We start from the raw sequence: 14,358 nt of genomic DNA on the forward strand, positions 1-14,358 counted from the left end.
AATGGTAAAATTTGAATAAAGTAAGATTGATTGCCGAAAGAAAAGGTACTCAGATAGGAGACTTGCAATGAGCAATATTAAGCTTCATAGTAGCCTCTAGCGTGGGTTAGTCAAGCAAGAAATATTTATTTTACTATGATTCAATCAGTCAATCAATCAACATACAGTATAGAAGGACGATTATTTGTTCCATTGCATATTTTTTTTATCAACAAATAATGATAAATGACATATATAATAAATATTTATTCTCATAATTTAGAGAAATGGAGTAAGAAATTTACAAGTTGATTGCGAGAAGGGGCAGAAGTTGATTGTTGTAGCCATATCAGAGATGCACCACAACTTTATTTCACCCATGACGCATCTAAATCTTGTCTCACTACCTCCTTGACTTGCATTCTATATAAGAGATTTGCATACCAAATGTCATTTTTTTCCCTTTAATTTCCAATTCCACCACATTGTACTAATAGCAATCTTTACATGAATTTTCCATCAAATTTTGTTCTCAAACCATGTTCGGGTTGTTTTCATTACTATCGAATTAACTTGTTTTGTAACTATCACCAACACTAGATAGAGAACAAAAGAATATTAGCCCTCAATGTACATACTGTGGAAGTAATTGTTCTGCCCGCAAGGGCGTAGCGCAGTTGGCAATTGAGGGGCAGATCTTGCTGCAATAGCTTGGGTTCGAATCTCACTGCTGTAGTGTAGTTGCTTCCATCTCTCAGGCACAAGTGTGAGGCCTTGGGAGATGGGCTTCTGGCAGCCAGTGGGTTAAGGCATCCCCCTTAACGGGCTACTGGGTACCCTGATTGAACCCCTCACATGATGTCGGGCCGGAGTGTGGAGGCCGCCAAGGCGACGGAATCGCCTTTTTTTGCTGCTGTGGAAGTAATTGTTCTTTGTGACTACCGTAACATATAGTCTCGGTGTGTGCAAAACTTTCTAATTAGATAGCTCTTCAACTGATTCTCTGCACTCAAATGCTACAGTGATATTGTCCTTTTAGATATTTTTAGTTGACACATCAATGATGATTATTACACTTAAATCAAGGAATATGAGATGACTGTAAATTTTCCTATCAGAAATTTGACCTCATTTGACCATTTATTTGATAATTTAACTAACCAAAATGTATTGTTTTGATTAATTATGACTTACTACATCAATGGTGGTTGTTTCGATCATTTAGGGGAGAAGGGATCTCACCTCAATACAATATAATAATTTCCAAAATTAAAAGTAATACTCTTGTGGGACGGATGGAGCATGAAGAGGAAGTCCAGGGAATTTGAGATTGATGCAGATGACACGTGCCCCTTGATGCCAACATGGAAGTTGGGTGAAGGATTATACGAGTGGACGAGACGGTGGAGGACGAAATGGGAGGTAGAGTTGGAGAATTGAGAAATTTGACCTCAAAACGACTTTGTCTTTTGAACATTTGAATAGTCCATGCAGGCATTTCAATGTCACATAAGATTTGATTTTGGAAAAAATTGGTTGTGGATAAAATTGGCTACAATGTCGAATTCGTGACTTTTTAGTCCACTTTTAAAGTCTACAGAAGATATATGACCAAATTTTATGATTTTAGTTGGCCAATATCCATTTTCATAGCTAAGTTAAAGAAATACTGGCGCAAAAAATGTGACTAGGATGTTAAGTACTACTATAATGAGTTGAATTTTTATTTTCCACCTTGACAAAATATTAAAGTTGTGTGTTTTATGCCCATGTTGTCTAATACTTTTAATACCGACTACTACACGCTCAATGATATAATGTCGATGACAAGTCAAGAAAGAGACAAGGGCAAGATGTTGACTTTGGTAGATGTGTAATAGCCGAGACTTAGATTCTCGAGAATTTTGAAATGAAATGCTAGAAGTTACGATAAAGAATGATGGAGTATTTTTATTTCTTGAATAAAGAGTATAAATACCAATTTCAGAAATTCCAAAGCTTACAAATTTGTACATGTTGGAAAGAAAATTAACTCGAGCTACACTATTACATGGTGGAAGCCCAAAGAACTTTGTCGATAGGCCATCTCGGCCCAGATTCCAGACAAGCCCGAGAGAGCAAGACTACGAGGAAGGGCAGCCTCGGTGGTCAGCCACAGACCCTGCCATCTCTATGAATACCTGCCAAAAGAAGACACAACTCATGAAAGATCCAGTGAAAATGCAGCAAGAAAAACAAAGAGAATTAAGGCTACTACAGTAAGGTAGTATAAGAGCAACAGAGGCTGCATTTAATTCACGAGTACACCACTGAGTACACCTGCAATGTGCCACCAAAATCAGTTAAAGAAGGCTGCAAGGCCAGCCAACATATAACCAACCAAGGACCCTTAGCAGCTTTCAGTTACAAGCTGTGCATAAATATGGGATCAACCCTTAGCCGCCCCTTCACACCACATATCAGCTGCATTTCTAAGCAGAACCGAAAGGGGGAAAGAGGCCGACACCGAAGCCAGAGGAGGGGAATCGGAGCAGTGGAAGAAGGTAACTTCCATACCCTTTTTCTTCCTCAAACTCAAATATAGCTCATAGCATCATACATAACACCTCACACAAGGGAAACAACGTAATAGTGATAAATGCCTCAAATATAGCCCATACACCTTTAGACCAGGCCAGAACACAAAGAAATGGCGTCGTGCGCATAGAAGGCATAGCTAAGTTCTGGAATTTCTACCAAAATCAGTTTCTCCATTTAGAAATCCAATTTCACAGTAGATCCAAAGGGGATGCTCAAGTCACCGTTAGCACAGACTTAACTCTCAACAATTTTGAGTAACCATTGTCGAGGAACAAAATCAGATATGAGTTGGGGTAGAAGACTTAGCTTTAGGTGTCGTCGGAGAGGGCGGTGCTGACGGCCGCAGCGACGCCGTGCTTCTCGAACCAGCAGCGCAAATGGGCGGCGAGGCGACGGGGAACCCTGCGGTCCTCCGCAACTCCGAGTCTCGAACCAGCAGCGCGAGTCCACGGCGAGGCGACGGAGAGCCCTGTGAATTTCCGCAGCCCCGAGCGCGTGCTGAGGAGGCGACGTCGTTCGATCCAGACCCCACCTCAAATGGAAGCTGGAACCTCGCGACTCGATCTCTCCAAGCTGGGAATGTCGTGAGAAGACTAGGTGAGGGTTCGAAAAAGGAAAACGAGCGAGCCGGAGCGACGGCGAATGGCAAACAGCGGTAGGAGTCACCGAGAAGAGCTAGGGCTCTCGTATGGAAACTTGGGTGAAATTGAATTTGGGGAAGGAGAGAGAGAATCGGTGGAGAAGGCAGTGACATGAATTGGGCCACTGCCCATTTATTCAAAACTGGGCCGATTTTAATTGGGGGATAAATATTCTGGGCCTAAGAATTTATTAGGACCATTAAATTGGTTGAAGCATAATGGAATTAATCCCCTAAGCCACGGGAGAGAAGAAATTGATTAAGCCGTGTTGAAACAATACCCAGTAAATTAATGGAAGAGAATTTCTTTAGTCACAGAAAATATTTTTTTTTAAATACTCAAGATAATCCGGGAAATAATTTCCCGAACAGCTCGGCCAGTGTCCGAACAAATTAAATCGCCGATTTAATTTAAGATTTAAGACTTCTAAGTTTAGAATGCAAGAAGTAAAAATAATAAGCACACGCTTAGGCATGCATTCATGCAAGATGGATAATTTTTTAAGCCTAATTTAAGTATATTAAATTTTGTAAAGGAAAGTCGTCGCTCAACGCGTAATCTCGGGAAGGGAAAACACCCGTCTTGCAAGAGTTTAAGAAATTAAGGTGGGCTTTCTCTTCCTTCTTTTAAAGCGTGTTTTATGTGAAAACATGATTATTTGAATGAGTTGTCATGCCATGTTTTGTTTTATGATTGCCTATCTGTTGGCTATGCCAACCCAGTTAAATCGAATTCGGGTCCCAGTAGGTCAGTAAATCCTACTCGGACTAGTGTACACATAGGGACCGTGAGCTAGCGCTAGGTTGGCCGGTTCGTGGGTCGTGAGCTAGCGCCAGGTTGGCCGGCCCAGTGGTCGTGGAATGTGGCCACATTCCCGACTCACGCAGCTGATATGGCATATCATCAGAAGTTTAAATGACTGCAGTCTATTTTCAGAAAGAAATAACAGATTTTAGTGACCGGGATAGATTTTCAGTAAAACCCCGCGTTCACTCAGCTTGGCTGACAACTAAAAGAAAAACAGTTTTCGGCATGAGCCCACTGAGTGCATCAAGTACTCAGCCCTGCATATTGTTTTCCTTAATGTGCAGGTTGATTGTTGTCGAAGCCGAGGAGGTGTTGGGACAGAAGACCAAATAAGTAGGAAGGTAGCGGGTGTAGTATGTCTTCATACATATTACATCTGTCTTGGTACTCTTCCGTTGCGCAAATTCAGAACATTCATTTAACAAAGACAATTTCCCATAACTACTCTGATTCAGCATGGTTTGTACCCTCAACACACTTCAGACAATGTTTCTTTTGATTTAAGCATCTTATGATGAGTTGAGACAGTTTCAGTATGTTTTAGTCGCGGTAAAGCTACACTTTCTTTGACTAGGGAGATGTGGTCGTGACAGAGTGGTATCAGAGCACTTTTCTTTCGCTCTGACCCAAGAACCTTCCTTCTAAGCCTCAGTCCAGAAAAGATAGTACTAGGCTAGAAGATGAACAGAATGTTAAGTACAAGATCCCAACACCTCAGCTCGACACGATCAACTGCAGCAGAAACAGGGGCCGACGCCTGCTCGTCCAGAAAAGAAAATTTTAAAGAAAGAAAAATATTTTTTTTTTTTTCGTTTAAGAATGAAAATGAATTTCATGGGTTTTTTTTTTAAAAAAAAAAAAGAAAAGAATTTTCACAGCCCTTTTTGGGAACGAAAATGTGTATTTGAGATTTTTGCAAGATGCAACATGATAGTTGATACTTCGCATGAGATATGCTTAAAGTATCTGTGACTTATGAGCTTGACATGAATGTATAAGTGTCATGTGGACTATATATGCGAACCTAGAGTGCTTTAGAGAAGTACCTTAGGTGGGACATATAGGACCAAGTACTAGCAGAACGAGAATTTTTTTTTTTACCGCCTTCCAGGGTGATGAGACCAATTAACACCCATCAGTTTGGGTAAGCTTCTAATTCCAAGGAATTATGAGAAAGAAAAGACGAACCAGAAAGTACTATTGTACTACTTATAGATAGCAATTAAAGGAAGTCCATTCCTTTAAGCACAAAGATAGTATACATAAATATATGTATACTAGAGGATAAACCAAGAAGTTCCCAGTGTCTTTACAAAGACCAAGTCATAATGAAAATAGTGTACTTTCAAGCCTGTTCGGGAGATGCATCCCTACACGGAAAGAGGTCGTACCCAAGATCTAGTAAAGTGATCTAATCTGGCGTAACAGGCCCCAGCATGTTGTGAAGCACGATGGAGAATGTAATGTCTTACAAGAATCAGCGTTCAAAGTTATCAAGAACGATAGGAAAGAATGACCACCAGTTGCGGTTATCAGTTAAACAGCACGAGAAACCCCATCTTGGAATGTATGGTTTCCTAGAACGCGTTATTCAAGTCAGAGCTCCACAAGAACAAACAAAGAAGTGTCACATAACTAGAACCGATGATTATAATCAATAGTACTTACTTGGATTCCCAATGAGGTCCCTTCTAAGAGTCCTTCCAAGGACGATACCCTCGTCTATTCAGACTCTAGTTTTGACTCGCAAATACCATGTCAGTGTTCCTTTTTCTGTGCGAGGTTTGACTCATTTCCAGCTTATGGACTGCAGTCCTTTTGACTCATCGTACATAAAGAGTAAAGTTTTGACTGTTTAAGCTCCAGTCGTAAACCCTAAATACTACAGTTGTTCATATCTATGATCTTCGGATTGAGCGTATTCCTCAGACATTCTTTGAACCTCCGGGACAACGATGTCCTGTCGGCTATTAAGACCTTTGATTGACTCACGTTCTGCAAGTAGTACGCCACTTTCATTCTCTTCAGGAAAGCGGTGACTCAGTTTCAGTTCCCAAATTTGGGATACTCTTATGTTCCAGGCATCGTTATTTGTTGTTGCCTCCTTTGAGCCACAATATTGGAGATTTATATCTCGATTTCTTGGACCTATGCAATGAAATTTCATTCTTATGATGCTTACAGTTCCGACCCCCAGAATGGTCGCGCCTTTTAAATATTTTCTCAGCACATTTCATATTGTGTTGGCACTCTTGTTCACCTCCCTATTTTGAAACTGTGTTGTAGCAATATTTTTCCTACAGAGGTGAAATTATTCCATCTCAGTTCCAGTACATGCATTATTCCTAGTCTCAGAATTTTTCTGCAGTTTGAAGTTAAGGCAAGCATATTGTACTTTTCCCTAACGAGCTTGGCCTAGCTGATTTTTCTGAATAGTTCATTTCAGTGTATTGCCTTAATGAACCTATGAAATCATTGATACGATTTTGTTATTCCATATCAAGATGCCTTTCAAGCATGACCAAGGTTCCTTCATTGCAATCGCCTACGTTTCTAGATCTTTCGCGGTTGATCATTTTAGGCGGTGACATGTTTGAACCACTATCCTTGATGCTCAGATTCTCTCCATTTGATTGGACCATTGTACTGTCCTATTTGCCATCTTACTGTGGAAATTACAGTTAGTTCATTTCCATCCAGTTTTCATGACCTCTCTCATGATTATTTCTAGCTCCCATTAAGGGTGAGCCTCAACTTCTATGAGTTCGTTTGAAACCAGTTGAGTCACGTAGTTCTTCGAATGGACAAGATAAGCTCCATTCAACTCAGTACTTGCCTTCAAGGTAAATTATCGACGAAAATTCATATGAGTTGAACAAGAGATGTTGTTCTTGTCCAATCAGGCATTCTGGAGCCCTCCAAATTTTCAGTCATACTTCTTCTGTGTGATATCAGTTCCTATCCAAGTTAAGACTATTAGATTAATCATCGAGTTATTGATACGAAACTATCAGGAAAGGCATAGTCTCAGTTTCTTTCAGATACGCATGACAAACACGTCTCCATGGAGACGCGTGCAAAAAAAAGGCTGCACCAACCAGAAGCGTCGCATGACCGACAACACAAAACGTTAAATGTTTCGCATCTACGTACCGCTTGTAACAAGCTGGTGGAAGATCGAATATGATGTTATGTAGAGAAGTAACCAGCCTTGAGGAGAGGAACATCAGGGAATATATTTGAATTAAATGACATCTGATGACGTAAAAGACCTATACATATGTATATAACTGTTGATCGATCGAAATGCTTATCCCGAGTAGGATAAGTAAGCCACTAGAACAAAGACTCAACCATGAGTATGTAATGAAAGCCATGGAGAAAATGCAAGCACTTCCGTAGCTTATGTTTGACGAAGCAAATCCCATCAGCAAGAGGGATTCGTCTGAGAGGTGGCCAGGAAAGGTTAAAGCTGGAGAGACATTCGGGGAGAGGAACGCGTGATAGCACAGCTACTCTCACCATCCCTACTATGAAAGGAAGAATCGAAATTCTTCTTTAAAGAGTTATCGCAGAAGAATCGATTTAGAGCCCTATAATGCAGAGCAAGGGCAAACGTTGGCAATGATACGCGATGAAGTATTCTACGATATGCCACGTCCCAAATTAAGCGGCTCAGAAAGGAGCTGTCGATAGAGTTTTGTGTTAATCTAGACACGAGATCTAGATCACTTTGGAAGTCATGCTAGATTATTTCACCACGAATCGCTCAGTCGAACCAAAAGAGCATGGAGACAGTAGCGTTGGGAGAAAGAAGCCAACACCTCCACATGCACAGACCCAGTATTCAAGGTTTAACGTGAGTAGAATAAAGTCTATACTAAATCATGACAAAGAATCGCGGTAAACACAAAAGCATCTTGAAAACGATAAAAGTAGACTACCTCAACTGAGCGAGAGGTTACGAGATCATTATGGCAGCTCAATGACTACCTTTACGATCGATGCAAGCGTTAGAGAACTCAATACCTGGCGATGAAATCTAAGATTAGAAATAGCTTCATCACCCAGACGAAATGAATTACTAAAGGAATGACTTGAATCAGTCATATTATCTCAGTCACCATATAGAATGGCGCTCAAGAAATAAGAAGAACTTAAGATCCAGTTACAAGAATAAGTAGACCTGGGTTTCATCAGACCCAGTGTATTGTTTTTGGGCGCATCAGTACTCTTCATGAAGAAGAAGGATGAGACTTTGCGAATGTGTATCGACTATCGAGAGCTAAATAAGTTAACCCTCAAGAACAAGTACCTCTACCGAGAATCAACGACCTCTTCGACCAGCTGCGAGGAGCCAGCGTATTCTCGAAGATGGGCTTGAGATCGGGTTATCACTAGCTGGGAGTTCGACAAGACGGTATACCTAAGACTGCACTTTGCACCAGATATGACCATTACGAGTTTACTGTAATGCCTTTTTGGGCTTACAAACGCCCCAGCCGTGTTCATGAACCTAATGAACCGCGTGTTCCGCCCATATTTGGACAAGGTCGTCCTAGCTTTTAAAGACGACGTGCTCATGTACTCAAGGAACGAGAAGAAACACGAGGAGCGCTTGAGAACTACGTTAGAGACGTTAAGAGCCGAGAAGTTCTATGCTAAGTTTAGCAAGTGTGAGTTCTGGCTTAACAAAGTGAACTTTCTTGGACATTTAGTGACAGCAGAAGGGATCCGAGTAGACCCTGCTAAAGTTGAAGCCGAGCAACGTTGGCAGTCACCAGCGACGCCTAATGAAATTCGGAGTTTCCTAGGACTGGCATGATGCTACCGAAGGTTCATTGAGGGGTTTTCTAAAATAGCGAGGCCGATGACTCAACAGCTCAAGAAAGGAGTTAAAGTCAATTGGACCCCAGAATGTGAAGCAAGCTTCCAGTTGCTAAAGGAAAAGTTGACCACAGCGCCAGTTCTAGCTGTGCCAGAAGCGGGAGTCAACTATGTGGTGTATACAGATGCATCGAAGGTCGGACTCGGGTGCGTGCTGATGCAGAAAGGCAAGGTGATAGCATATGCGTCACGCCAGTTGAGGCCGCACGAGTTGAACTACCCGACGCACGACCTGGAACTAGCAGAAGTGGTACACGCTTTGAAGATTTGGGGACATCACCTCTATGGAGTTCGATGTGAGATCTTCACAGATCATAAGAGTCTCAAGTACTTCTTTGAGCATAAGGATCTAAACATGAGACAACGTAGATGGCTAGTGTTAGTCAAGGACTACGACTGCGGTATAAATTACCACCCAGGCAAGGCCAATGTGGTAGCAGATGCCTTGAGCAGAAAGACTGCACCTCAAGTGGCTACCTTCCTCACACAGGAGGAAGAGCTTATCAGAGAATTCACCATGATGGGACTGGAGATAGCAAGAGCCCCGGAGACAGTGGACAGCGAGATTTCCACCTTGGTCATAGAACCAGACTTAAGAGCCAGAATCATTGACGCCCAGAGATACGATGAAGCCCTGGAAAAGGTTCGTCTCAGAGTGAGGACCGGACAGGGAGATGGTTACAACGAAGAGGCGGATAATGCTCTCGTTTTCAAAGGGAGGTTATGCGTACCCAACGAGGAGGCACTTAGGAAAGAGATCATGAGTGAAGCTCATGAGACACCCTACACTGCCCATCCTGGAAGTACGAAGATGTATCAGGACTTAAAGAAGCAGTTTTGGTGGGATGGCATGAAGAGAAGCATAGCATCGTTTGTAGAAAGATGTCTGGCCTGCCAGCAAGTGAAGGCTTTACATCAACGACCCTATGGGAAGTTGCAGCCTCTCGAGATCCCAGAATGGAAGTGGGAGCATATAGCAATGGATTTTGTGACAGGATTGCCAAAATCACAGCGAGGAAACACTGCCATCTGGGTGGTTATAGATCGCCTCACCAAAAGTGCTTATTTTATACCAATCCGAATCACATATGGATCCGACAAGTTGGCTCAGATCTATGTGCAAGAGATCATACGCTTACATGGCATACCAGTAACGGTTACTTCGGATCGAGATTCGAAATTTACTTATAGATTTTTGGATAGGCCTACAGCGAGAGTAGGGCACTCAGCTGAATTCCAGCACAACATTCCATCCACAGACAGACGGACGGTCCGAAAGGACGATTCAGACATTAGAGGATATGTTGAAAGCCGTAGTGCTCGACCGTGGAGTAAGCTGGGAGCCAGTACTTCCACTTATAGAGTTTTCCTACAACAACAGTTACCAGACAACCATAATTATGGCCCCATATGAAGCACTCTATGGGAAGAAATGTAGATCACCGCTTTACTGGGATGAAGCAGGTGAGAGAAGAATTCTCGGACCAGACTTTGTAAATGAAATGATAGAAATTGTCCGACAAATCCGAGGGAGAATCAAAGAAGCTCAAGATAGACAGAAATCCTATGCAGATGCCCGTAGAATGGATTTACAGTTCAAAGCAGGAGACAAGGTCGTTATGAAAGTATCCCCATCGAAAGGGATAACTAGATTTGGCGTCAAGGGCAAGCTAAAACCGCGTTTATCGGACCTTACGAGATCCTAGAAACAGTCGGCCTTGTGGCGTACAGATTAGCGCTCCCGCCAAGCTTCGGGAATGTTCACAATGTGTTTCATGTATCACAGTTGAGAAAGTATGTGTTTAACCCCAAACACATAGTGCACCAAGAAGAAATGGTGTTAGAACCAGATTTGAGCTATTAAGAAAGACCAGAAGCAATTCTGGACAGAAAAGTAAAAGAGTTGAGAAATAAAACTATTGTAACAGAGAAAGTCCTATGGAAGCAACACGGCCGCGAAGAGGCGACATGGGAGCTCAAGGACCAGATGAAAGAGAGATACCCACAACTTTTTACCTAACCGAGACAAAATTTCGGGATGAAATTTTTGTTAAGGGGGGTAGAATGTAATAGCCGAGACTTAGATTCTCGAGAATTTTGAAATGAAATGCTAGAAGTTACGATAAAGAATGATGGAGTATTTTTATTTCTTGAATAAAGAGTATAAATACCAATTTCAGAAATTCCAAAGCTAACAAATTTGTACATGTTGGAAAGAAAATTAACTCGAGCTACACTAAAGAACTTTGTCGATAGGCCATCTCGGCCCAGATTCCAGACAAGCCCGAGAGAGCAAGACTACGAGGAAGGGCAGCCTCGGTGGTCAGCCACAGACCCTGCCATCTCTATGAATACCTGCCAAAAGAAGACACAACTCATGAAAGATCCAGTGAAAATGCAGCAAGAAAAACAAAGAGAATTAAGGCTACTACAGTAAGGTAGTATAAGAGCAACAGAGGCCGCATTTAATTCACGAGTACACCACTGAGTACACCTGCAATGTGCCACCAAAATCAGTTAAAGAAGGCTGCAAGGCCAGCCAACATATAACCAACCAAGGACCCTTTTTCCAGCCACACAACAAACTTAGCAGCTTTCAGTTACAAGCTGTGCATAAATATGGGATCAACCCTTAGCCGCCCCTTCACACCACATATCAGCTGCATTTCTAAGCAGAACCGAAAGGGGGAAAGAGGCCGACACCGAAGCCAGAGGAGGGGAATCGGAGCAGTGGAAGAAGGTAACTTCCATACCCTTTTTCTTCCTCAAACTCAAATATAGCTCATAGCATCATACATAACACCTCACACAAGGGAAACAACGTAATAGTGATAAATGCCTCAAATATAGCCCATACACCTTTAGACCAGGCCAGAACACAAAGAAATGGCGTCGTGCGCATAGAAGGCATAGCTAAGTTCTGGAATTTCTACCAAAATCAGTTTCTCCATTTAGAAATCCAATTTCACAGTAGATCCAAAGGGGATGCTCAAGTCACCGTTAGCACAGACTTAACTCTCAACAATTTTGAGTAACCATTGTCGAGGAACAAAATCAGATATGAGTTGGGGTAGAAGACTTAGCTTTAGGTGTCGTCGGAGAGGGCGGTGCTGACGGCCGCAGCGACGCCGTGCTTCTCGAACCAGCAGCGCAAATGGGCGGCGAGGCGACGGGGAACCCTGCGGTCCTCCGCAACTCCGAGTCTCGAACCAGCAGCGCGAGTCCACGGCGAGGCGACGGAGAGCCCTGCGAATTTCCGCAGCCCCGAGCGCGTGCTGAGGAGGCGACGTCGTTCGATCCAGACCCCACCTCAAATGGAAGCTGGAACCTCGCGACTCGATCTCTCCAAGCTGGGAATGTCGTGAGAAGACTAGGTGAGGGTTCGAAAAAGGAAAACGAGCGAGCCGGAGCGACGGCGAATGGCAAACAGTGGTAGGAGTCACCGAGAAGAGCTAGGGCTCTCGTATGGAAACTTGGGTGAAATTGAATTTGGGGAAGGAGAGAGAGAATCGGTGGAGAAGGCAGTGACATGAATTGGGCCACTGCCCATTTATTCAAAACTGGGCCGATTTTAATTGGGGGATAAATATTCTGGGCCTAAGAATTTATTAGGACCATTAAATTGGTTGAAGCATAATGGAATTAATCCCCTAAGCCACGGGAGAGAAGAAATTGATTAAGCCGTGTTGAAACAATACCCAGTAAATTGATGGAAGAGAATTTCTTTAGTCACAGAAAATATTTTTTTTTAAATACTCAAGATAATCCGGGAAATAATTTCCCGAACAGCTCGGCCAGTGTCCGAACAAATTAAATCGCCGATTTAATTTAAGATTTAAGACTTCTAAGTTTAGAATGCAAGAAGTAAAAATAATAAGCACATGCTTAGGCATGCATTCATGCAAGATGGATAATTTTTTAAGCCTAATTTAAGTATATTAAATTTTGTAAAGGAAAGTCGTCGCTCAACGCGTAATCTCGGGAAGGGAAAACACCCGTCTTGCAAGAGTTTAAGAAATTAAGGTGGGCTTTCTCTTCCTTCTTTTAAAGCGTGTTTTATGTGAAAACATGATTATTTGAATGAGTTGTCATGCCATGTTTTGTTTTATGATTGCCTATCTGTTGGCTATGCCAACCCAGTTAAATCGAATTCGGGTCCCAGTAGGTCAGTAAATCCTACTCGGACTAGTGTACACATAGGGACCGTGAGCTAGCGCTAGGTTGGCCGGTTCGTGGGTCGTGAGCTAGCGCCAGGTTGGCCGGCCCAGTGGTCGTGGAATGTGGCCACATTCCCGACTCACGCAGCTGATATGGCATATCATCAGAAGTTTAAATGACTGCAGTCTATTTTCAGAAAGAAATAACAGAATTTAGTGACCGGGATAGATTTTCAGTAAAACCCCGCGTTCACTCAGCTTGGCTGACAACTAAAAGAAAAACAGTTTTCGGCATGAGCCCACTGAGTGCATCAAGTACTCAGCCCTGCATATTGTTTTCCTTAATGTGCAGGTTGATTGTTGTCGAAGCCGAGGAGGTGTTGGGACAGATGACCAAATAAGTAGGAAGGTAGCGGGTGTAGTATGTCTTCATACATATTACATCTGTCTTGGTACTCTTCCGTTGCGCAAATTCAGAACATTCATTTAACAAAGACAATTTCCCATAACTACTCTGATTCAGCATGGTTTGTACCCTCAACACACTTCAGACAATGTTTCTTTTGATTTAAGCATCTTATGATGAGTTGAGACAGTTTCAGTATGTTTTAGTCGCGGTAAAGCTACACTTTCTTTGACTAGGGAGATGTGGTCGTGACAAGATGGGTCGAAGATGTACTCCCCAAATGAATCTTACATTTAACGACATTTATGTCGACTTGTCAAAAGACCCCATTCTCGATAACAATTAAAAGTTCAGAATATTTTGAGACTGGATTGTCGAGAAGTACAACGCAACTAGGCGGAGATGTGCACCCGTACGTGATTACGACATGCTATGAAAGCACTGGTCTCGGGTGTAGAATGATATGACCTTCTCAGCCGATGACAACTACACGACGAGCGGGGAAGGTGCATCCATCACCTTGAACACAATTGGGAAGAATAGCCGGGACTAAAGTGACTAAAAAAAGCAGGGGAGAGGGTTCGACGACTGAGAATTAACCAAATAATTAAAATGAATAAAAATATCCGTAGCCAAGTATTATATTCGTAAAAAATAGTTATGACTTACTATCTACTTAGTGTGGCATCCTAGTAATTAAAATGTCATTGTCGCTAGACTTTATAGTTTATACTAACCTCCAAATGGGGTGTTCGGTTGACACGATTAAATCTCATGATTAAATATGTATCATGCTTGGTTCATAAGATTGAACCCTTCAACTTAATCTTAGATGGATAGTCTCATGATAATTAGGTATAGCCTCCCCTCCAACTAAAATAATCCCACAACTTAATCGTAG

This window comes from Salvia splendens, chromosome 15, assembly GCF_004379255.2.
Source record: "Salvia splendens isolate huo1 chromosome 15, SspV2, whole genome shotgun sequence".
NCBI lineage: Eukaryota > Viridiplantae > Streptophyta > Magnoliopsida > Lamiales > Lamiaceae > Salvia > Salvia splendens.